The 25,768-nt window shown below is 39.8% G+C and overlaps 1 protein-coding gene across 1 annotated transcript in view; it reads right to left on the reverse strand.

The window, feature by feature from the left end:
* LOC123986463 (protocadherin-16-like) overlaps positions 1-25,768 on the reverse strand; it is an 82,354-nt gene that overhangs the window by 48,838 nt on the left and 7,748 nt on the right. The gene's annotated exons all lie outside the window — the stretch shown is intronic.

Below are 25,768 nucleotides of genomic sequence, written 5' to 3' on the forward strand. Positions count from 1 at the left end.
AGCAAAGCCTTTGCTTCATCTCTTGCTGTTACTTTGTTTTCTCCTTTTCTTCTTAAAAAACAGATAATGAAATAAAACTTTTAATTTATAATCATGAAAAGCAAAATCTTGCTATGAAGACATGTCCACTGTATTGATATACCCAAAACTTTTTTTTCCCTTGGAGCACGTGAAGTTAATGTTCCAGATGCTGTAAAAAGCTCAGAGATTTCCAGATCTTTGTAAGCCAAGGAGAAATCTGAAACCACCATCACCAAACCATCTGAACACTTGTGGGGGGGGAAAGAATAACAAAAGGCCTTCGTAGAAAAGCATTGAGAAGAAAGCAGCAGTTTTCATGCTTTACCAAGTTTCACATGAGATTTAAAAACATCAAAGAAGAACTTAAAACATATACATACGTATTAGAAGGCCCATTAAGAGTGTCAGCCACAATGAGCACCAAGTATTTTCTTTAGAATGTCCGTTATCTAAGCTTTACATTTGTGAATCCTAGTGGATCCGACAGTTCAATTTAAGTCATTTTCTAAGATTTCATATTGGCTGCTGAATATTCAGAGATTTTTGCCATTTGCTCTTTACTGTTAGCGCTCTCTTAAAAAGTAAACAATAATGTAATAATATAAGTACTGAGTGTAGAATTTGACAAATGAATTAGTTACCACAAAAAACACAAGTTCAATTCTACCACAGATTGGAGTTCTCCAGAAATGACACTACTCAGATTCACAACCACTGCTTGCTCCCATGCCCACGGACTTGAGTGTGCCATTGCACTAAAATAAGCTTCTCTTTCATATAGTAGTTGTCCAGTTAAATGGTCTATTTGGTGCACAAGAGCTACTCTGTCTTTTTCAGGCTGCAGACACAAAGCACACCACTGTGTCTGACACATCTTCATCGCCATGATGAGTGGGTGAGCCATTGGGAATATTTAGCCACTGTCAGTAGGTGTTAGCAGTGATTGAAACATGAGGCTGTAGAGAAAGACTGACAGGTGTGGGTCTTAGTATTCTGCATGTGTAGGCGTATTATTCAAAAAGTTATCTTGGAAAGAGTATTTAAAACACTCTAGAAAACTATATAAACCTGTTATGCGTGTTTGTTGGATTTATGTTACATGACAATTACACATAGGGAAATATCAGTAATACATTTAACAAGATTAAGGAATTACTTTAAAATATTTTGTCTTTGCAAAATACTGTATTTGGCAAATTATTCTACAATTGCTAAAGCTTTCAGAATGTGTACATTTTTGTGTTTAATTCAACAAAAACAGTTTGGTTGTCAAGAGAACAGGTATTCAGTGGTGTTATTTTAACATCTTAGTTGGCAGTCATAGAGTGGTCTGCTTTGACTGATCCTGCTGAGATAATAGGAAGAAGTCTTTGATTTGAGGTAATTCCAGGTAATAGTTTCCAGAGAGAGCCATTCAGCACTGAGGAATGCAAACTAATCTGGTCACATTGGTTCTGCTGAACCTCTCAGAAGACCCCGCAGGGTCGTAACCCTCATAATACCAGCCCACATTTACGTCCCTCTTCAACAGAAAGTTAAAGGAAGAGGAATGAAAGGAGGATGGAAAGAGGGAGGGGCTCACACATCATCAAGTGAACCATAGCTACTGTTCACAAGTGCAATGAATGTATTTAACTATGCCATAATCTGCAGGTGTGAGTTGCTGACTAGCTAAATGGAAATGAAGGTTAAATCACGAGACAGTTTAGTTAAAAGATGAGTGTGGAAGACAAGTTAAAAGGCTCTGCTACAAAATTTGCTACTTTTAAAAACTAAAATGAACTGCTAGCATTTGAAATGTCACCACTAAAAATGAAGGGAAGATAACAGCTCAGCTGCCAGGGCCCTCCTGTAGTGGTCTAAGCCAACAAATTAAGAACGCCTGGCATACTTTGTGAAATCCTGTTAAGGATAGTGTTGATGTGCAGGGGTTTTGTCACTCTGCAGACAATATCTTCACTCTCTGCTCCCGGGTCATTTTCCTTAATTAAGCAACGTGGCGCTCAAAAGCTAATCCAATCACAGAGCAGTCTTTTCTCACGGTTCCAGACCTGGCTTCTAGATGACTTTGGTGGACCTGCTGCTTGACACCACAAGCGACACAACAATGTGTCCTGCAAAACAGAGCCGGGACTGAGGATGGGGATCTGGAAAGAGCGGAGGAGGCAACGGAAATAACAAACCACCCATACATAAACCAACAAAGCCAAGGCTCAACAGTTGCCTAAATTCACTGCAGTTAGTCAATATTTTATTTAGTGGTTCATGGCAGTGACTCTGGACAAAGGATAAAAGAACAAAAACCTCCTTTCAAGTACTCCTGTTTTCTCTGAAATTACCATTGTATGTTAACAGCAGGTGTCATGGGTCATTTGATTCACAGATACTGTGTGTATGTTATGTATAAAATAATATCTTTCAAAGGTAAAATCAGCTCTATTGTTGCATCTTGACCTTTCTCTCACCCTCTGTTTCTGGTAGAGTCATTTAGACATCCAGACATGCATTTGGTCAGTCAATTCGTTTGCCATCTTCTCTCTCAGCATAGTGACTTTCTCTGCACAGAACAAATGCTCTGCGAATGCCCTTATTTAAAGCCACTGTGATCTGTGAAAGTCAACTGGTCATCAAGTTGAAAATTCAAACCTATTTTAAAAGACTTTATTATAGTTGAGCACTTTTTTCTGTATTTAAGCACAAAGCTATATGGTCACTAATCACTGAGATTTGAGAAGTAAGGCAGGTGGGGTGGACTGATCTAGAAGTCACATCTGATTTAAGGCCCTGAGAAATTCATATTTAAACACAAGTGCTTCCATATTTTCCTCAGTATTTCTTCTAAACACTTAAGATTTAAAAATATTTTTTTAAACTGAGATTGTGCCAGACATTGATCTGACAATTACAAATCAATCCATTTAGTCAGTTTTTTTAAAAGTCAAAGCTGAGACAAATCTCCAAGGTTAGTAGCTTACTATTCACATCTATTCACTTTGTCTGTCAGTCCATTACCAATTTCTATTTTGAAGCCCATGCCTCAAGTCTCTGCTTCATGTTATGTGCCAATAGACCATACACTGCTAACAGTTTGAAATATCTCCTCAGAAAAAGAGCCACAGGCCTCCTCGGACTAATGGATATAACAGATTACACCAGACCCAGATGAAAAGAATAAAGTTGACCTAGAGAGAGCAACCGAGGTAGAAGACTCGGGGAGAGACCTTCTTAGAGTTGTATTTCTTCTTATTCCCATATGGAGAAACCTGATTTGATTGAGAATCCTGGAGCACAGCTTTGTGTAGTGAGGATGTCTTTGATTTACTAGTGTTTCAGGCCATTCAGAGCTATTGAGCCTACTGATGGCCATCCTCTGACCCCTGACCTTACCCACCCTGACAAGAACAGAAACTGCCTCTGACTTCAGAATTATGCCTAAATATGTATGTTGCCACTGCCAGAAGTTAATCCTGCCTGCTCTACTGTCTTACATGCTAGATATTTTAAACAATCAATTGAACACAGTAACATGTTATTGCACTGACCTCCCTTCATACTGCAGTGTTACTTTTCATAACTGCTTCACCAAAAAGTAACAATGTTGTAATTTACTTCCAAATTATGACCAACATTTGTAAAAAAAAAAAATAAAAAAATAAAATGGTATCTATAAATCACTCATTTATAAGGAATTTTGGTTTTGGTGACAGCATTGATGAAGGATACATTTGTTTTCAATCATGGGAACAACTGCAGGATTAGGCCGGACTCCCATAGTCAGTGAAGGGTGATCTACCATCTAACGGCCCTATTTTTACAACTGTCGGCTTCAGATTAGTGCAGCTGACAGTCGACATGTGGGTGTTGATGGAATTCGTGCTAAAGCTGGCAACCCAAATATGCCTCGCCTTAGCCTGGTCACAGATACTCCCACCTGGGCATTGTGCAATCCTGGGCTGAAACAGCTACCCAGAGAAACCACCTCGTCAACCCAAATCAGGTCGCAACACTTTCTAATATTCTGCTTAAAATAGGAGGAAAAAATCAACCATAGGAACTATTGGATTTCATACCATGAGTAGTGTGGGATTGGGTGGACCTTCACCTCAGAACCAAACAATTCCTCATTCATGCCAGCTACTAAAATCACATTCTTTAGTTTCACAAGCTATATATTCAATGCCTTGGCAAGGAATGCGGGACATCCCTGATCTTTTGTTGAGAACAAATTAGGCAGCCTAATTTCCCTCTAGTGAAGCAAAGCCTCATGTTTCGTCCAAGAAAATGTTCAGTTTATTGTTATAAATGGATTCTCAATTTTTTCCAGAAAAGAAAATCTGCTTCTACATCTGATGAGCTCAAACAAGCCTGAAAGGTAATTGACCTTCGGGACAGGCAGGAAAACTCCAGGGGAGTTGTAATATGAGAAACTGCTCAAAGCACAACTGAACTCAATTACAAATGATGACACAGGGATTATGTGCTGAAGATATATTATATCTTACCCATAGTAAATCCACCACCCTTTAGTCAGACTGTATTCTTGCAGTCTGCCTGGTGCATCCTGCAGATAAGGATAACAGAATGCAAACCTCACTGCAGCTCACCCTGTTAAAGGGGTAAAGTGAGACTGATAGGCTGGCACATACAATGTGTAATTATAAACTGTAAAGTATCCATATTTTAGCCTGTTGCAAGGATACAGTAAAATGACTGAGGATGAATCATGCAGAGCAACAAGAGGCAAATGCAGAAGCTTAGACGGCAGCATCCTTTCGTTTTGGCTACTGGCACTCCAGGGCAATCTTGGAAAAATATTGTTCTTCAGTCTAGCCAGACCTCAGCAGACTGCTGGACTAACTCAATGTGACATCTACTGCTAATGCAAAAAAGCAAAAAGGCCCACCATCAACACACCAACATGAAGACCTCTCTCTTTCTCAAACACATGCACAAAAAGTCTAAAGACCAGGAGAGCAAGCCCACTGTTCACTGGGGACTCTGCAGGAACACAGAGGTGAGGGGGGCACAGACCTTCCCTTCTCTGTTACATCCCACAGGAGTCCTGCACTACTTCCATTTCACAAACAACCTAAGGACCGTCGCGCAGGATGCGGGAAGTGGAGGAGCCATGGAAAGGGCCAGCTTCCAAAACAGAGAAACAGATATATGCCTGAGCCTGGAAAGAGACCGGTTAATATCTGAGCAATGACCCCTGAGAGAGGAAAAGGGTAAAGATGTCATGTTGAATGGTGGCTGAACAGTTGCTGTCCAATAATGGTGAATGAACCTGTGTTTCCTTTGGGCTTTAGTTGAACTCTTTTATTAAATCTGAATTTCACGGTCAGTGTCTCTGACAAGCAAGATTGGAAAAAGTACTTGTCCAGTACAATTTTACTGCATTATTATTATTGCAATATGCAACAGTCAAATTATCCATCCATCCATCCATCCATCCATTGTCAACCGCTTATCCTGCATACAGGGTCGCTGGGCAGTCAAATTATACACATACAATATTTATGATTTCTTGTAATTGGAAAACACCTTGCATTTATTCACTCTCATTTATAGACGTGTTCCCCCCTTCTTTTCAGTAATGCAGTGTTTAGTCTACTTAACAAAACATTAGATGACACAGACCGCATTGAAAATGTATTATTCTGTGGTGCAATGATGAAACAGCCAGTGCCTATAGCCCAGTCTTAAAGGGCTCAGGAGATACAAGGAGGTTATGTGATACCCAATCAGAGTGGAGCCATAACAGACATGCATGTAGGGAAAGATGAGAAACAGCTGCTATGCCTGGCTACTTGCTGGGCCTCAATCCATGCTGGTAAAACCACTCATAGTTATGTAAATGAGAAAACAAATAGGACCAAAAAGGTAAATCATTTTCATCATAATGGCATAAAGTGCCAGCCAGGCAGGTTTTTAATCTTTTTGTTTTTTGTTTTTTATTTTTTTCCCTTAACTATGACTCTCAACCTTCACAGAAATGTTAATGTAATTGTAGACCAACATGAAGAAATCAATTTTATGGCACCATTTTGTATGTAAGTGTTGGTGATCAGACACATATTTTTATGTTTACTGTGACATCACTACAAAAGCATAAACTAGATTTGATGTAGTGTCCACTAAACTGAGGGTTTCAAACTTGGTGACATTATAAGATACAACCCATCTATTTTCTAAACCTGATTCTTGTAACCTGCAGCTGGAAGTCAACAGCCAGATTTAGTCTAAATCTTGTCTTTATGTCCGCTGACATTCTCTGAATGCACAAATCCAATTAAGTTATCAGAAGTATATTACAATGCAGTACTGGGTGAAAATAACAACATATCAGCAAACTGTAGAATCTTGTCTTGTCTGTGTGAGAGGGACACTTTAATTCTCCAGCCCTCATTTCTCCACGGGAGACATTCAATAATGTTGAAAAAACTGACAATTGGCTTGCATTTCCAACAGCTGTGATTTTTGCAAGTTTCTCTCTCTCTCTCTCTCTCTCTCTCTCTCTCTCTCTCTCTCTCTCTCTCTCTCTCTCTCTCTACCTACCCTACCCTCTAGTAGGGTCAGACATCCTGCATCCCATAGTCCCATGATGCAGCTCTCTATTGACCTTCGTGAGGGGACACACTGCAGTGCTGACCACGTGTCCAATGCTTGAGGCAGCAGGGTGAATGCTTTTGAACTGCTTTTTATCTGTTTAGACAGACAGTTAATATTACCTTTTATCCCAGGTCTTACTCCTTAAAGTTGAGCGGATATGATTTGTTTTATGTGTGGGAGATAGCTGAAGGCTGTCCTGTCCTTCTTTGACCTGCTGTGCTGCTATCATCTGTCCACCGGTTTAAGACAATTTGAATTGAAAAGCATGGAACCAGTTAGTCAGCGTAGGTAAATTTGGCTGCACTATGTGATGACTTTGGGAGGAATTCATAAAAGAGGAAATATGGTCTACTCTCTTAAAGGAATACATATGGGGCATATAATCTGGCAACAATAATTTACATTGCATGGACACAACACCTATTTTCCCTGTTTGCATTGGAGTTTATGCAATCTGCTGCTCATTTTCTGCATCAAACCTAAACACATCATGGTGACAGTCTCACAAAACATGAAAGAGGAACCAATTAAAACCAATCCGTTGTGTATGAACAAAATCAGCACATTTCACCATAATTACACTGTTATCTTAAGAGTAATGAGGAGGCAGCAAGTTTAAGAGAAAACATGTTTCATTTATTGCTCTGTGTTCATGTTGAAATAAATAAGGGGAATTTTGAATTGATTTCCTTATTTTCCTGTTCCTCCAAAAAGCAATTATGTACAGATTAAGTTTAAACTGGTATTTTCCATTTTAAAAGAACATTATGCCTCTCTACGTTTACACTCCCTTTCACATTTCATTGCGGCACGACAGTGGCTGATGGATTGGGCTTTTGGTGGCTGAAACTGCTCACGGGGAGATTGCTACCAGATGAAAAGGTCTTAGAGTGCAAACTGGGCGGTTTTGAATAAAGCTATTACTCTACACTCTGAGTGTTATCATGGACCACACTAAATAAAGAACACCAGTGTGACATGGACAGAAATGAAACTTAATTTGCTCCAAATGAGAATTCTGAATAGAAACACTGAAGATTGGATAAAAGTCTTCTCCCTGTTTGCCTAAAGCAACATATTTTGTGGTATTGAAGGTATTTTGAGGTCAACCATTTTCAAAGACAATTGAAGAATTAACTCTAAGCTTTACAGAAATGGTTTTCAGCCCTGTCCTGTGGCTTTCATTTGGTCATGGCTGATGGGTGATTAAGTTTGACAGGAAATGGAAAATACATAAGTTTGCAGCTGGAGGAAAAAGCATTTAATAGAACTTCAGTTCACCTGTGGTAGAAACATATACTTGTGAGTTATATTGGACAAAAATATTGCAAAAATTTTTTTTGTCTAGGCAAAATTACAGACATTGGAGAAGCAAGTGTAATACTGGAATTTCTGCATTCACTTAGATAGTGGTCATTTGTTTGGTGGAAAAAACATTTGTTCATAATTTTTCCTACCTTTATTTAGTTATATATATCCTTCATAAATAAAATAATTCAGTCATTTTGAGATATTGCCACATCTAAACTACTATTCATATCTATTCAACCATGTTCAAAAACAGTGCTATTGTATAAACTATGGTCATTTTGTAGCAGTTGGAGAAAACTCTTATGCCCATATGCACAGTCACTATGTTACTGTATGGCCGTACTTCATAAACTGTATGAACTTTAAACAGAGTTTTGAAGCAAATCTCAGAATTAGAAAACTATCCCTTCAAAGACAGATCCTAACAAAATAATATATATATTGTACTTCAATGCTTTTGCATTTCATCTTTGTTCTGTCACGAAAGGAAGTGAGCAGGAGATTCAATCGCAAGGAAATCAGACTGTAATCTTACAGTTCTTTGGTAACAAAAGGAAGACTCAACTTACAAATTCCTGATATAGAATAACTGAGCAATGTAACCATTCAGCAAATTTCAAACCTCTGTGGCTTTGAAAAATATAGGTCTCAAATCTTGGCCATCTAATTATACTTTATTTACTTGCCTTAAAAGGGGATGCAAAAAGGGTAAAAAAAAACAACAACAATAGCATACCCTGTCTATTTGTTCAGCGTATATGTACACTTCTTTTGACTTTGACTGTGAAGTGACAAATTGAAAGAAGCACAATACTCTTTATGAGACACAACTAATGCAATCCAGATGTTCTTTTCTTCAATTGGGGGAAAATATGTGTATACAGTCCCCTTAATCTGCTTAATATGTAAAATTTCAAACAGTTATGAAAATATTTTCCCTCTGAATATCCTCCAGATGAGCGAGCATGTTGAGCTGTCTAGTTCTCTTCCCTTCTTTGTCTGTCAATATTTCCCAGATGACAGTGTAGACTTCCTGATAGATCTGATAGACTCATATGAAGAACTAAGGCAATTTTCACGACTCTCTTAAGTATAAACATGTTTTAAAAATGAGCAATTCCTTCCCTCCTCAGACATCTAATAACCTGCACAAAGATAAGTTGATTGCAAATTATACAGATCAGGAGTCTGGATTATTACATGATTTTTCAAACTGATCAATCGAATTGTCGGGTGTATCACCTATATTTTCAAATTGTCTACTGCACTCTCATTTTCAGCAGCTATTAAAACTGGATTACAGGAAATGATGGCAAACGTGTTGAATTTCATCCCAAGGTCAGTGACCTCCAGCCAGCTTCATGTCTGCTCCGTCAGCCCCCAACTTGCTGTGATTGATGTGACCTACACTGCAGCATGCAGTCATATTGCCTGGCTAGTTCAAATGTCAGGCTTCTGACTCAGTAGCAACCAGCTCCCACACTGAGTCAGTAACATTGTTAAATCAACAGAACCATCCCAGCAGTCACACACATAGCAAAAAAACCTGCAGGTCTGATGACACCTGGCTGGGAGCTCGGCGCTGCTCCTGCTCTGAAGCGTGAAAGGGTTGCCCTGCCATCCAGAGAGGGGAGCAGTCCTTTGTTGCCTTTCAAAGTCTTGGATTCCTGGCCCCTCCAAGACCAGACAGAAAGAGAGAGAGTCGGCCTGGCGCTGGAGCCTTGGCAGTCAGAAAGAGCTGTGGTGTGGCCCCTCCTTTTCACTGGGCTGGGATAAGCCAGGGAGTGTGGCGCCTCTGAGGTTAGTGGGCTGCCTCATCGAGACACCAGCTCCATCATGAGCCTATTTTTATTTCATTTTCTCGCTTTCTTTTTTCTTTTCTCCACTTCTCAGACCTCTCTTGCTCTTTTTTTTTTCAACAATCCACTTTTGCCTTCTCTGTCTATCTCTTTACCGCTGTCCTCTTCTTCCATGGTGTTGAGATGTGTTTCAGCCTGTATGCATGACAGATGAAAATGAAAAACCTACAGGCTCGGTTTCTGGTTTGGATCCCAATATTCACTTGCTTTTTTCCCCTTCTGTCTTGCTGTATTTATTTTGCACAGACACTTGCCAAGATGGCAAGAGCTCCCTGTCACTGGTTTGGCAGTATGCAGTGTATATATTCGAAGTGCTTTAACCCTTGTGCACAAAGCCATTTATTTGTATCGACAACAGAGGCATTGTAAACCAAACAACTATCCAGTTTCTTGAGTTTGTCTCCATCAAACTTTGACTTAATCTCAACATGTAACCTCTACCATAGAGTCGCACTGAGAAGCATAATTAGCATTCAGCTTGCTATCTTCTTCATACTGGGCCAAGAATAAACAAGAAAAGAAAGCCCTGAGAAAGACTGAGTGGCCTAAATGTCAGGATTGTACTTTTGATGGAAAGGATCACTGTTTCATTTAACCAGCTAATCCAACATGTTGAGTCAATTCACGTACAATGTGGTTATGCTGGCGAGTTAGCAGGGGGTCCTCAGCTTTCAGGAAAGGAGTTTACCATCATAAAGCAGCTGTCCCACATGAACAGTCCCTACAGACACAGACAGTGCCGTGTTTGTGCCATAAGCCATTCTATAAAAGCACATTGTGGCAACACCTCCGGCATTTTTTAGAAGCCTGGCAACAGAAAGCTCACAGAGTGAAAAAGGCCTAAACTGGTCAATAGCACTCTGGGTTAAAGGAAACATTGCAACAGGGATACTGATGTACTTGTAAATAAAACCTCAACTTCGGGATTTTTCAACGTGGACATTATTTCCCCATTTTTTGTGTCCATATGACTAACTGGGGCAAAGAATTTTTTGAGAGCGCAATGCAGTCAGCTGAAGCGAAACAGGGCTGCAACGTAATCCTTGCGGGCAATTGCGCTCCGTTAAAGTAAATCTACTAAAGTGCTGCTTTTTGCAACTGAAAGGCTCAGACTGTTATTGCAAGTGTCTGACAACACTGTTAAATGGATCCCTACAGAGACAGACCTTATTTAACTAGAAATAGTTGCCATATTGCTGTCGTCAAATCCACTAGACTTTAGCACAAGCATTTTAGCACTCTTTGACGAAGCGCGATTGCCTGAAAGGATTACATTGCAATGTTGTCCCATTTGGTCGCATAGACACAAAAACATGGGATAATAGGGTCAAGGTTGGGATAAAGTTGCCCTTTAATTAGGACAGGTTACCAACTCTTGATTGGAACAAACACTAACTACAGTAGGTTTGCCGAGTATTTGGCATGATCACAGTTATCAAGGTCCAAACACTACTAAAGGTCTGAATCCATTTATATTTCTTTAGCACTCGAGGCAAAGTTCACAATGTCCTTGGCAAGAGATAAAAGAATTATTTGATTTATTTAGAACCAATCTGCTTTCCTCTCAGCATTACCCATCACTCTGCTAACAACCATAGCTAAATGAGCTCTGTATCTCAAAAAAGAAGTTTCACACAAAGTATTCTATGAGCTGTCCTGGCTGAGTTGAATTCATTTGAATAATTTACTTTAAAGAATAGCATGAATATGGGAAAATGGTTGATCCATCAATCTAGTCATTCAGCTTTAGAAAAACATGACTTCCCCTCAGGTCTTTGTTTTTGTATATCTAATGAGCTAACAAATAGAAAACAAAGGTAGTGAGTTATATAATAAAGTATTCTTTGATGAGAATGGAAAGGATTTGAAACCCCTGAATTAGTTTGGTTCTTTATGAGCAAGCAATTTCCTCTCTCTCATCCACAGAGCACACCACTGCCATGGTGTTCATTTCCACTGGCTTCCTTCAGTGCCCACATCTGAAGATTCCCAGGCCTAGGCAGGGATTGGAAACTAACCTACTGTCCAGCGTGAACACTGCGATGTGAGCATATCGTGCCACACTTTCCAGTCAGAGCACTCTGACGTCACAATGTTAATCCCTTTCACCATACCACCCAAGCCTCAGGGAGACCACACCAAATCCAGCACTTACCCCTTTGAGCAGAGGAGTGAGTACCACTGGGGTCGAATTAATGAGGCCTGTACTGTAAACCAGTAGTGAACTTCACAGAAGGCAAAGCACTAAGAGCTGCACCAGTGAAGGAAAGGTTGTATCAAAATTATCCCCAATTGTTTGCCAGTTAGGAGAGCTCATTAAAGAAAAACTCTCCCGTTACAAAATCATAAAATGTTATGACCAGAAATCTCCAAGAGAGAAGACCATGTCCCCGAGAACAAGTGGGCTGCTTAACATAAATGAACCATTGACTCAGTGGTCCCTAAAATATAAAAGGTTTTGTATGTGTCGGCCCATTTACTACAAAGTCACATGCACTTCACATCACAGCACACATGCTAAATTTAAAGTTTTAATGTATTTTCTTATGTTCCAGGCCTCCATTAATTTCCCTCCAAACCATTTTCAAATCTATCTGCACTTAAATCCATTACCATGCAATGGTAGTGTGGCATTAACAAAACATTATCTAGACTTGGATTACACAACGAGTCTCAAGAGTCCATTAATTTATTTTCATATTGTACTGAAATAAATTAAATCCACTGGCTGCCTAGAATGATAGAAATATAAAATGGTCACCAAAATATTAAAGTGTGCAAGAACTGTAGTTTATAAGCTAAAACTTGAAAACATACTGGTAGGTTGTTTTAAGTTTGAGAAATTAACTTACTCACTTTAAGAAAAAGACTGTCCCACTTCAATATGGTTTATAATAAATCAAGTGAGTATTTAAAAAGTGGCGATTTCAACAAAGTACTAGTGCTCCAAATGGTAGTGCTGCTCCTACAGATGAGAGGAAGCTCTCTAGAAAATAACAAATGACCTAAGTGGTTAAAATGGTCTACAAAGGCCTGAAAGTTGCAACACCAACTTAGTAACACTTGCCACAGCCACACAAAATATCCACTGGGACAGTTTGTGTAAGTACTTCTTTCCTCATATGCTTATTCCAATAACCATGGCTTGTGACCTAGAAAAGATCCTTCCTTGTTTCCCTTCAGGCAGAGCCCAAGCCGAATCAAGATGCGAACAGTAACAAATCCTGCAGGAGTCCCCCTATAGGCCCAGATCTGCCAGAACTTAAAAAAACAGCCACTCGAGCCAAGTGAGCTGCTGCAATGGGTGAATGAAAACTTAGCTAATTCGCTCACTTGCTCACTCACTTGCACTTAGTTATCTGCCCCTACTAGCCACTAGGAGACATGGCAACATCTCCAGACATTACACTGAATTCTGACTGATTAGTTACCCTCTCTCTACAACACTGCTGAAGTGTGTAGGGCGCCTTGTATCATCATAACATAATTTCCTTCAGTAAGCTCCCATCTTTAAGTACTTCTCCTGTCATATAATATCATTAGCAGGCCAATTTTATGACTTCAACTCAATCATAAGAACAAACAGAGAAAAATTAGGTAAATTAAACCATGGATTGCTTTCAGGTCCCACTGGTCTCTAAATATGGCTCTGCTGTGATTGAAGCATTGTCTCTTGTATTTCCAGGCCAAACATCTTTTCAGCTTGTGTTCTTTGGCCTCATCTTGATGCACCCTTCTACTACTGCACAAACACTAGCCAAATCCTGCAGCTCTGTCCCACCTTCCCAGACTGGGAAAAAAACACACTGGCACGCAAACTGCTGCACAATTTATCTCTCTCATCCCTTAACAAAACATCAATTTTACTTCATATTCTTTATATTTTACAGTATTTTTAATACATCTCACAGATTTTGTTTAGTGGTTTATTGAGGGAGATAAAGACCTAACGTTAGCAACAGTCTGGCAGCTCCAGGCAACAAGGGGATGTAGGTATGGGATAAGTCTGTTTCTGAAGGGAAGTGTTTTTAGACTGATAGTTCTTCTCTCCCAAGTGGAAAAAAGAAGGGCAAACTGAATCTAATCATGCTAGGACTTCATTAGGATGCCCCCGAGCTGTTATCAGATCCCAGGAGAGCTGGGAGGGACAGGGTGAAGGGAAGTCCCACCAGCAAGACAAAAAGCATGGACAAAGACGTCTGAGCAGTGCTGGACTTTGGGAGAGAGAAGGCCTTGTGAACTCTCCCCCATGTCTGTCCTTCATGAAAGATGCAGAGGCCCAGCCACTGACAACATGCGAGGGTGGGGGGGTGAGGAAGGCAAACATGTTGAATAAACATATTCAGTGCTCTGCTACCTCCAATTCCCCCTCCAAATGAAAACCTCAGTTGATATATAATATAGATTCATCTGATAGCTCAGTTTATACACTGTGTTTATACTACAGGATAAATGTACCTTCTCCAGCCAAGACATCATGATGTTTCTATCTCCAAACAAACATCCTTAGACCCTGCTACATGTTCCCCAGACCTCTAGGATGTGTTGATAATGTTGTGTGATAGCCTAGACAGCTAGACAGTCCAAAAAGAAACAGTGATGAATTCTGGAAAAAGGACAGTTTAACTCTTAACAGTCTAGTACCAGTAAAAAGCAAACATTCAAAGAAGGTTTCATGATTTCACCTATGCACAATGCATAGGAACTGTCAAGTAAATACTCCACCATAATTACAATGGAAAAACATTATGATTTGCCCTTGAAATCAATGGGGTTTCTTGACTATGCCTCCCTCGTTTCTCGATATTGTCATGGTAACAAACCACCACTTGAGCTTCATGCCACTTTTGCACGCACACTGCATGAGGTATATCACCTCCTTTCCCCTCTCAGCATCTGCTTTCTTTCTCACTCGTCCACTTCATCCATTTGTTTCAATCATTTTCCACTTCCTTCATCAAGTCTCTTCAAAAGAGTAAATATCATAGTATTGTCTTTTCTTATGCTCAGTTTCTCATACACAATCTTCACATCTTTTGCCCACTTAAGAATTTCAAAACTTAAACTATGCATAATGAACAGATGCAGGTCATTAGATACATTTCTAAAAATGTCTAAATGGTCACATTTGAAATGTCATAAAACTGTTATTTTAGAGCTTTAAATCATTAATCACAAACTACGTTTTAAAATGATCAGACTAAGAAAGTGTTTCTGAATAATTTCTCTCTAGAAGAAATAACTTTCTGCAGAGCGTGTCAGAGCTTGGCCCAGGCCCACAACAGCAGTTGTGCCCTTCCCCCAGCTCTTTAGCAAAAACATTCACCATACTTCTATGTGTATGTGTGTTAGTGTGATGAATAAAGAGCGGATACAACAGGGCATAGGTTGACTTCACACTTAAACAGACTGTTTACAAGTCATTTACAGAACTGCAGGAGGGAGAGAGGCTCGGACGAGCCTCCCAAAGAAAACCCTCCTTTCAGAAATTAACAAGAGTAAAGGAAAAGGAAGCTGCAGAAAACTTATAGTGAATCTACCATCTGAAATGTGTTTTTTTAAAGGACAAAACATGGCCTCTTGTTAAAATAAAAAGGTTACATTGACAGAATACTTCTGTGCTGTTCATTTCATATTGAGGGGATGCTTTTTCAAAGATAACTCGATGGTAATAAGAGAATAAAAATTGCACAGATACAACTAAGCCGATTAGAGTGTAAAATTAGTATGCTTCAGGTTAAAAAAAACTGAAGGAAAGGCTCATAAATAAAAAATGGTGCAGTAGCAGCGATGACAGGAATGGTGACAGAGAAGAGTGCTGACTGAAACTGGCTGAGATTTAAAGCCAGAAAAGGAACCTAATTATTTTCACATCTTTCCCCTGCATGGTCATGATATAGTCTGTGCATTATTGTTCAGTAAAAAGGTGACTGCCAAAGCATTGTGAGCTTAAACACTCATATTACACATAGCGGTATAAATGAAATGCTTTGCACTTGCATATGGGTAGAGTTAGGATGTTTAAAGTCAGATTTCCTGTAGGACATTTTAATTTCTTTCAGGCATACTGATGAGTGACATTTCTTTCTGCAGCAGAAAAAAATTACCATAAACAGTAGGAGGATGTTCTAAGTGTGGAGGGGTTACATTTTAGGGATGCACTGGAATAATAATGTACTATTTGAAAATACTACACAAGGAATATACTATACACCTCAACTGTCTTATCAAACATTCTGTTTGCTTTGGAGACCACACATCCATTGAAAGAAGCCCAAGAGACTTTTCAAATGTTGATCAACAATCAAATGTCACTCAATGGCTTCCCCTGGGTTGAAAACATTATTTTTAATCAAAGCTTTTGTTATACTTGTGAAACCTGCCTGTGTCCTATATTCACAGCGTTGACCGATCAGGTCAGGAGACCATTACTATTAAGACATTAGAACAGTAGGCCCATGATTAAAAGTGTGACAGTTTCCAGTCCCGACGGCCTGGGAAAATGTCACTTGAGTAACTCCTCCATCAAAATCTAGGTGCCCTTGAGCAAATCCTGTCTGGTAGCCAGCAGTAGAAACCTGTGGTTGTACTCAAAAGCTGTGAATGGGATGCTGGAAGGAAACAAAACAATCAAGGAGCCATTCATTGATTTTTCCTGAATTACTAAAGAGTTAAACAGACAAACGACCCAGTCTGAGGCAGATCTTTGAATGAGCTAGTGTTCTTCCAGCATGCCGTGACTTCACATACAAAAGGAAAATTGCGACATTAATCATCATATCCACTGTCTGGGCTAATCAAGTCATGTAAGCAATAAGTTGTTGATAGTAAAAATTGGCAGCATGTGACTCTGTGGTTATCTCCAGGCATCAAACCAAAAATCTGCAAACAACGATCATTCACTTCTGCACAACCCCACACACCTCTTTAGTGAGATTACATGTGAATATCATCAACCGCCACATGACAGGTAGGTTGTATTCAAGCCACTCCACAACTATAACCCAAAAAATAAATCTCAGCAGCGCTGAGGGAATGAAGTTGTATTGTTGCGGTTGTAAAAGAGGTCAGATGGATCCAGAGATCAGATCATACAGTATTCTGTAGCACGTGAAAGAAATGCAACTGGGATTTTATGCTTTTGTAGTTGTATCAGGGATCTGATGAAATATATTGTGGATCATTTCTGGGGATCCTCTGTAAAGACACAGCCAGGTTTGACTGGTGATGGCTTCTGAAGCCAGATGTCTGGATGCCTTCAGTCCTGGCAATGATGAATTGTCTTGCTGAAAGCATCAACAACTTGTTTCCCCATTATTCCAGCTACTGCAATGACAAGCTCCGTGTCTGCATTGACTTGACTGTCGAGTTGAGGCTGCAGCAGACAACACACACTTTTTCTGGGCCATTAATAATCATTTAGTATTTTTTCACACATGCTCTCAGGATGATAAGCCTGAAAGTAGGTTTCTGTACAATGTGCACATACAACTTACAGTAAAAATACAAGAATTTAAGGATAGTAATTTACTCCATATTCCAAGGTGCTGCAACTCAATATGGTCCTGCCCAGATTGGGTCAGACTGGCTACATGTCAAGCCTAAAACCATATTCTACAGACATACATACAAACACCCCAGTCCCTGGCTTTTTGTTTGCCTGATACCACATCACACATCCCAAGTCCTGCACTCCTGCATACCAGCTCCACCTAATTACAGTTCAGAGTCCCACTCCTCCCCATGCTGCTTCTCACAGCACCAGGCCATACACATCAATCTAAACAAAGATTTAGCCTTTCCTTTAACCTTAAAAGAAGCAGCACACCACTCTCAACATAAACTCTGCAGTACCAGACTAAATTAGCCTTATTGATGAGGTACGCAAGCCTGTGGTAATTAGTTCCCAAATCACCTCCTAGCACTCAGCGGAAGTCAGTGTTAAGCTAAGGAGTTGTTTTCTTATTACAACTAATCTGCAGTGTGAATACATTACCTTATAACAGACAGTCCTCACTTCAAACAAAAGCGACGTTTCTGGTAGATGGGGCGATAGCTTCAAGATATGCAACCAACAGTGTGAGGGTGGACCACCATGGAGCATCAGTACACACAGACTGGGAGTCTGGTTGGACTCTGCCTGGGTGCCTCTCTGTCTAAAGCCAAGACAGACACGCTGGGTAACCGCAATGTAAAAGTGGAGCGTCTCACCCCACAAACCTCCTTCTGTAGTTTGTCGTTCTCTCTCTCTCACTATCTTACAAGGCTTGAAAAACTCACTAAACTTGAGGCAGATTTGAGTACCAGAAAATGTTTCCCATTTTTGCTTGATAAATGACTACCATTAATCAATTTATTAAAATTGCTGTTGACACATTTTCTTATCATCAGCTAATTTAATAACTAATTGATCATTTCAGAGCTATTAAGGCTGGATGTGGTTTGAATAAGTACTAAATAACTAAATATCAGTACCTTACTTTAAGGAATATAACTATGTTTTTTCTAGAAAGCTTCTCAAGTGTTAAATGAAGTCTTAAAACAAAACAGCCTTGCAAGAACTTTGGCTACATAAAATGCAGGCTACAATTACTAAATAATTCATTATTATTTAAATCTAAAAACTGTCTGATCAAAGAATAAGTAAGGGAGAGTACAAATCTAAGATAGCATTTTCAATACATGGTGCATGGTCATGTTTCTGTCAGTACCAAAAAATTGGTTCAATACCCAGCTCTAAGCACTAATTTTGTCCATACAGGACCTGAGAACTTTCATAGCGTCATTAATATTAACGAGATATCCTTGGCTTTGGAATCTTTACCTCTGCCCTTGTTTGTAGTTCTCATGTTTCCTCCTGTTTTATCACCTCTTTCCTGCAACACTACCCCCAATCACATATTTCTCACATGTAACTAAGGTAAAAATCCCTATGCTCAGCTACTTTCACATACAGCCCTAATCAGACTTGTTTGTAAAACAAAACTGATCTAACTGACAGCAGAAATAAGATGATCTGACCACACATCCTGCAACTGAATGTTGCACTCTTTCCATGAGCTTGTTGGGCTCAGTAACATTCTTTTCAATCGTTATTTCAACTGGCAGTCATTGCAGCAGCAAGGCTGGAGCAAAAGGGGGGCTGAGGCTGCTGGCAGGCAAAAGCGATGCATTCTTTGTAACATTCAAGTTCTGGATATGGAGACAATTTGCTCAGTGGTTAAGATATTTTAGGGCTGTGTATATATAGTGCATGCTTTTCTAGAAAGAGGCAGTTTTGTCATAAATGTAAAATTCAACATGCTGGCGAATGAGTAGCTACCATTACAATAGACCTGCACTTTTTCAATCAAACACCAAAGACAATTTCTTGCTTTTTGATTGAGATCTAGTTTCCTGGTTAGTGATTTCTGTTACCTGGCTGCAAAGCTGTCACTCAGTGTCTGCTTTCCAGTCTGGTGACTTCTTATGGACAGCAGGGGACTGGATGGATGATTTAACACAGATTTGCTTTGGAACAGAATGAATATAATGAGCAGATGATGCTTCCTGATGCCCATCTTGTTTAGTAGTGCCAACTGCCTTGCACATGTGCAGGGGGACCACGGGCTGTGAGAACAGAAGGTCTGGCAGCCTTCAACACAGCAAGTCTCTCAGTCTACCCCCTCCTTTCCATTTAGTCATCTCAAAGGAGGAGGGAGGCAAAGTGAATAATTGTCTCTATTTAGGAAGGTCAAGTAAAAGTGCTCCTCTTGAGCCTTAACACTGAAAGCACACACACCTGCAGTCTGACTTCACTCTGTTGATAATTTACACCCATTTCTTTCTAGCATCATCAAATTGGATAAGCCTTGGCCTGGTCTGACTGGGACCCACAAGGAAGTGCATTCACATCAATCCAGGGAGGCCTCATCGTCCCAAGGTTACAGATGTGCTGCTCTCACCTGCTTCAATTCACATGTCACCCCTCCGGTGGGAAACAAGAGGAAGTGAAGAGGTGTAACTGGATCACAGTGGGGACACAGCAGTGTGGGAAAAGGAAGTGGTAAGAGATAAGAAGTCTGAATGGACAAGGAGAAAGTGTAAAGAGAGACAAACTGAGACAAAGAGACAGGAAGAGTGAAGAAGCCCCTCCCCTTAGAGTCAGAGGATAGATGCTAGAGGAGGGATCAACAGCTGGATCCAGCTGCTGAGTCGGAGCTTTGTCACAGCTGCCAGAGCCTGACTGTCCCTCTGGAGACTCTCAACTGTTTTCTTTCTCTCTCTCTCTCCTTTCACTATACTCACACCCTTTCATAGAAACTTGGAAGCAGTGCTAAGAGGTCTGCCTCACCTGCAGCAGCCTGTCTGGCAACCAGACTATACTAATGAAATTTCTTGTCCCACCAGAGAGCCATATAAGCCCATCTTCCGTCCTTGCCAGATGTGGGCAGGAAACCCTTCCAGCAGACTTTCATCTCTCACAACTTTTGCTTCACAGCCAACACTCTGTGTGGCTACATCACAGCCTGTACTGGTCATTGAAAGTCACCCCAAAGCAGTGGAAACACTGCTTGCTTTACCGCTCAGCACCTACATAACAGACAGTTACCAACAAAGAATTCTGATTGCATGTTTTTCATAGTATCACTGGCTGGTGGTTGCAAGTGTATGACAGACTAGCAATGTAATCTATTTCAAAAACTTGAGTAGGTTCAAAAATACATTAACTTTCTAAAACATATATAAGGTATATAATAATTAAAGGAAACCGGTTACTATTCCAAAGCAATCAACTGTCTGACATAAACACTGCTACTACTACCTTTACTTACTACTGCTGAAGTTGATCCAAGATGGTGCTGAGTATAGCTGCCTCGGTGTTCGGTGCGCTTTGTTTTGTTTTTGTGTGTTAATTCAGTTTTCGGCTGTGATTCCCGGTGCTCTTTCACCAGGGAGGAGCTCATGAACATCAGGGGAACAACTCCAGCGGATTTAATTCCCACTTTCCTTGCTTCAATTCCATATTTATATATTTCCACATTTATTTATTTATGTTGACTGTATGTTTGTCTAGGTGTAGCACCTTATCACCACAGCAAATTCCTCGTATGTGTAAAACACCACTTGACAATAAAGCTCCTTCTGATTCTGAAGTAATTAAATTAAACGATGTCTGTGAAGATTCTTAGTCATCCAGCTCATAGTGTAAATTTTGGAAAATGATACATCCTTTAAGTCATTTAAAGCAAAAATGGTAAACATTCCCTGGTTCCAGTTTTTGAAGGTTAGGGGTTAGGGGGTCATGATTACTGCTTTTCTCTATTTAATATGTATAATTTAATTATAATTTCAGTTGAATATCTTTGGGTTTTACCCTGTTGGTTGGACAAAAAATGTTTTATTGGGCTATGGGTATGTGATGGACAATATACAGCTTTTTATAAATTTTTATATATTTATACATTTTATATATTTGATGAATAAATGGATTGATTGTAAAAAAAATTGAGAGATTAATCTCTGCACATTATTGTCTACAAATGCAGCGGTCTTTCTGTTCTGTTCAGTTTGGTGCTCAAACACCCACAGCTTTGGTTTTCCACTAATGAACAGTATTTCCTACCACCTTCTGTATTCAACCATATAACAATAAAAGTTTTACCACAACTTTCTCCTTTTCCTGTTGGAAACAGAGAAGCGGTGGATGTGCTGATGGACATCTGAGCACAATAAAATGCGTTCAGCTGTCTCAAGCACAGCAACTTTGACCTGAACACCCACTCTCTATCCAGATGTACATCAGTGTTTATGTTCGCTTCAGTGCCCCTGCTAGGCCCAGGAGTAAGTGTTCAAGGAAGTATTACATTTGCGAACACATTAAGTAGCACATCCAGTTTCCTGCAATTTTACCATTCCCTGAAAATACTGTTATACCACAGAGCCACAGTGAAGCTTGGTAGTTAGCAGCAGGAAAAAGAAACAGAAGAGACCAAAAGCAGTGTCAGTTCGCCTCAAGCTAAACCAATCTCACAGGGAGACAGGCCAGTCTGGTATTAAAACAGACAAGTGAACATTTCGTTTCACACAAACCATCCCCAGAAAAATGTCTGCTGTAAATTGATTACATGGTTTGTGTACCAAAATACTAGTCTGAAATAACTATCTCTCCAACTCTCTCCATAGTTAGTCTCATTTTGGATACTCTGGAAAAGGTTTACTTGGGAAGTTATCACAGAGAAAAAAAATAGTAATGTAGATAGTGATTGAGAGAGTGAAAGTGACAGCAGTCAGGTGTCCCTTTCAATCACCAAATTGTTGCATTTCATGTGGCTGATTTGCAGAACTTCACTTTGGGTGAAAGTCAAAATGAGCCGTTTTTATGCACTACACCAATAACTCCTGGCAAATTTTGGTCCACATTTAAGACAAGCACCTAAAATGGTTTGTGGGGAAGCAGAGCACTACAGAACATAAATTTTAAAATATTTTTAATAAAATAAACTAGATGGCAGCAAACTTCAAATCCCACATGCCACTTGCACTTGTCAGCTTTTTAAAATTACTGTCAGAGAGTAACTTAAAAATGTTTTTTTCTATTCTACAGGGAATTTAAATGTAAATGCTCCATATTTGTATAGCACCTTTCTGGTGTTTTGGACCTCTCAAAGCACTTTTACACTACATTCACACACTGAGCCTAAGCGTTCTAACAGAAACTAACCTTCAGAGACTGGTGGAACAGTCACCAGGGGCAATTCGGGCTTTAGTATCTTGCCCAAGGACACTTCGACATGCAGCCTGGAGGAGCCAGGGACTGAACTGCCAACCTTCCGATAAAGGGGCAACCTGCTCTACCTCCTAAGCCACAGCCACCCTAAGCATTCTTGCACACACAAAAGAATAAAGTTAAGAGATTGTGTAAAGCAAGATGTACTTTAGCAATGTAGGCTTTACAAAGTCCCCTTAGCTAGAACAAAAGCAACTCCTGCAATCAAACAGTGAACACCAAATCGTTATCCTGACTTAACAACAGAGAGTATTAATGTTTCTGGATAAGGAAAGTTATTACCTCACATCACGCAGTAGCCACCATGACTCAAGGTATTGGAATTAGAGTTATTAGCATCAGCCTGGTGGTCACCAGTAGGTGGTCACAATAGTACAAAAAGACTGTGGAAACTGTGAGAAACTAGTGTGAAAGAAACACATCCTTTCAATCATTCATAAATCTCTCCAGGGCAATTATGTGTATTCTTTTTTCCTCATACACTGGTCGCTTTTATGTTGGCAGGAATGGAGAAGTGATTCAGAGTGCCTCTTCACTGAGGTACCTCTTTCAACTAGACTGCCTTTAAAGAATTCAGTGAAATAATGAAGTTGTTTGAGATGTACTGTATGTTACACCGCTTGAAAATCTGTTATCTAAACTAAAAACTAGCAGGCTCATAGTATTGTTGCAGACAAGAAATCCTAGCCAAAACATAACAATCCTATACAATATCACCAGTGTTTTTTCAAGGGAAGTGATGTGTTTAGTCAAAAAGTTGCCGAGACATTACTGAGACAGGAAGTACTTTAGGCAGCAAAGGAACTGATAAATGTAAACTTCAGCTTCAAGAAAGAAAAATGGCAAAATGTTCACTTTCTGCAATCAGGGTTCGTGTCATGTTGCTACGGGGCTCTAGCGATGACAAGCGGTTCTTTCTATCATGAACATGGGGGAGGCAGACCTATTCTCACACGCAGCTAATGAGAAATGAAGTGGGATCAGATAAGAATTTGGAGAGGGACAGACCAACGGACAGACGAGGAAGCCCCCCTGCTCATGTCACCTCCGCCACTCATGCCAGCGCTTGTCAGGGCTCATTTCCCCCTCAGCTGCCTGGAGACCCCCTCTCGCCTTTCTACTGGAGCCAGAACGACCCCCCAAAAAAGAGACAGGGACCATTCTTAGCAGAGATAACACTCCAAACTAACCAAAAAACACAACGATATGAGGTGTAAATTATTCCCCAGTGAAAGATTCTCACATAACCAACTGGAAAACTTAATTATTTCCTAAGTGAAATAACACATAGAAGAATTAATGGCAAATAACTCGCAAAGCCAAGACTACCAGGCTTTGCCTAACTGAATTTGGATATATTAAAGCTGGCTGATGTGCCTCATTATCCTTAATGACATCTTGTATTACTCTTCTCCCTCCGTGTCAGGAATCACACACCCATATGCTTAATGACCTAATTAAATGACCTTAAAATAATGATTTGTTTTTTCATCTTGTTCACTTCTCTATTATTCTAAGAAGACTTCCCACATTTGTAATAAAATGCACACTGGCAGAGTACAGTGTAACAGTACCTCTTGAGTGAGTGCAAGTTTGCATTGCACGGTGTAAAATAGTGATATAAAGAAAATACCATTTGTCAAATAAATGGATAAAAGAAATGTTTGTCGAGTATAGCAAGCTACTTGGTATTTTGGTTTCTTTGTGGCATCAGATCTATGGTGTAACAGTTATATTTGACTTCCACACCATCCAGAAAACTTTGAATTAGCAATGGCTCATGAAATGCATTCCACAAAAAAAACACACATTGCATGCGTGTGGTTTTTAAAATGTTGTTTGTCATGTCATATTTGATTTCCACTCTCAAGGATGACCTATTTTCTTTGCAGTAGATCTGGCATATTGAATTACAAGACTGACTGCTGTTAATAGGTTTAAGTCCTTATTTTTAGTTATCTTTTCCCCCGCACATCTAATTCTAAAGTCACCCATAAACCAATTCATGTATAACAGAAAGTGACAAAATATAACAGGCACAGCTCTGTGGAGCCAGACTGTATTAGAATAATCATGAACTGCTGTGCTGGTGACCTGTGGAGGGGAAAAAAATCAAGCCACTTCAATCGTTTGAATTAATGATTACAATACCCATATTGTAATGTTTTTTTGGACAGCACTGTGCATGGAAAAAGGGGACATTGGGAATTTCATTTGCAGAGAAAAAAGGCAGTCATCAGATGTCTTGCTGAGATGTTTGGATGTAGAGCTGGCACCCTGAGTAAGAGCAGTCTGTTCTCACATGATCCGCCAAACACACGTCTGCAGCATCCAGGCCAGAGAGCAGTGGCTTAAAGAACTACTTCATACTTGGACCCTGTGATCAAACATGTCATACTATGAGAGTTGTTTGAGAGCACTTATTAGTGCTTTTGGCGGCAATGCACAGGAAAGACACAACTCAGACCATCTCTAAAACAAAACAAAATATGGTTTTTCAGATATTTTCATAGCATAAGAACTGGAACTGGAACTGGACCCAGACTGGAAAGAATGATCGTAGAGTTTTACAGTTCTCCAAGAAATACATTTTTTAATTATTCTTTGGTTCCATTTCAAAATTCCATAATCAATTTCAGGACATTTCCCTTTCTCCTTATACTTGGTACATGGTCCCTGTGATTTATAATTATAGGACCTCCCACAAGAAGCCCTCGTCTATTTCTGCATTCAAGCCAGGAGTGGTAAGGCCTGTGTCTCCCTACACCCCTCCCTCTCCCAAGGCCAACCCCTGGGCCAAAATCCCATCTGCTGGGCCCTATGTCCGGACTGCCCTCTTGATCCAACGCCTTGATCCATGCAATATTAGTGCAGACTCCACTGATTGTGAATAAGAATCGGTATGAACATCCATACTTAAAAAAACATCTATACTAAAAAAAGTTTGCAGATTTGAGAAACAGCTGATGAGCAGCCTTATTGTACGTGCTGTCTTTTTAATAAGATGGCCAAAAACAACTTGAGAAAACAATATATTTTAATGAAACAGGACTGCAGTCACTGTGTGTGCTGTAATTTGTCTGAACTTTAATTCATCTTGTCGTCTATAGTCATTTTTTCTCACGCTCAACTAGCCTAATTAAGGTGCCTTTTGAGAGTGAAGTGACATCTATTTCTTTGGATAAAGCCCTGAATT

This window comes from Micropterus dolomieu, linkage group LG17, assembly GCF_021292245.1.
Source record: "Micropterus dolomieu isolate WLL.071019.BEF.003 ecotype Adirondacks linkage group LG17, ASM2129224v1, whole genome shotgun sequence".
In the NCBI taxonomy this organism is placed as follows: Eukaryota; Metazoa; Chordata; class Actinopteri; order Centrarchiformes; family Centrarchidae; genus Micropterus; species Micropterus dolomieu.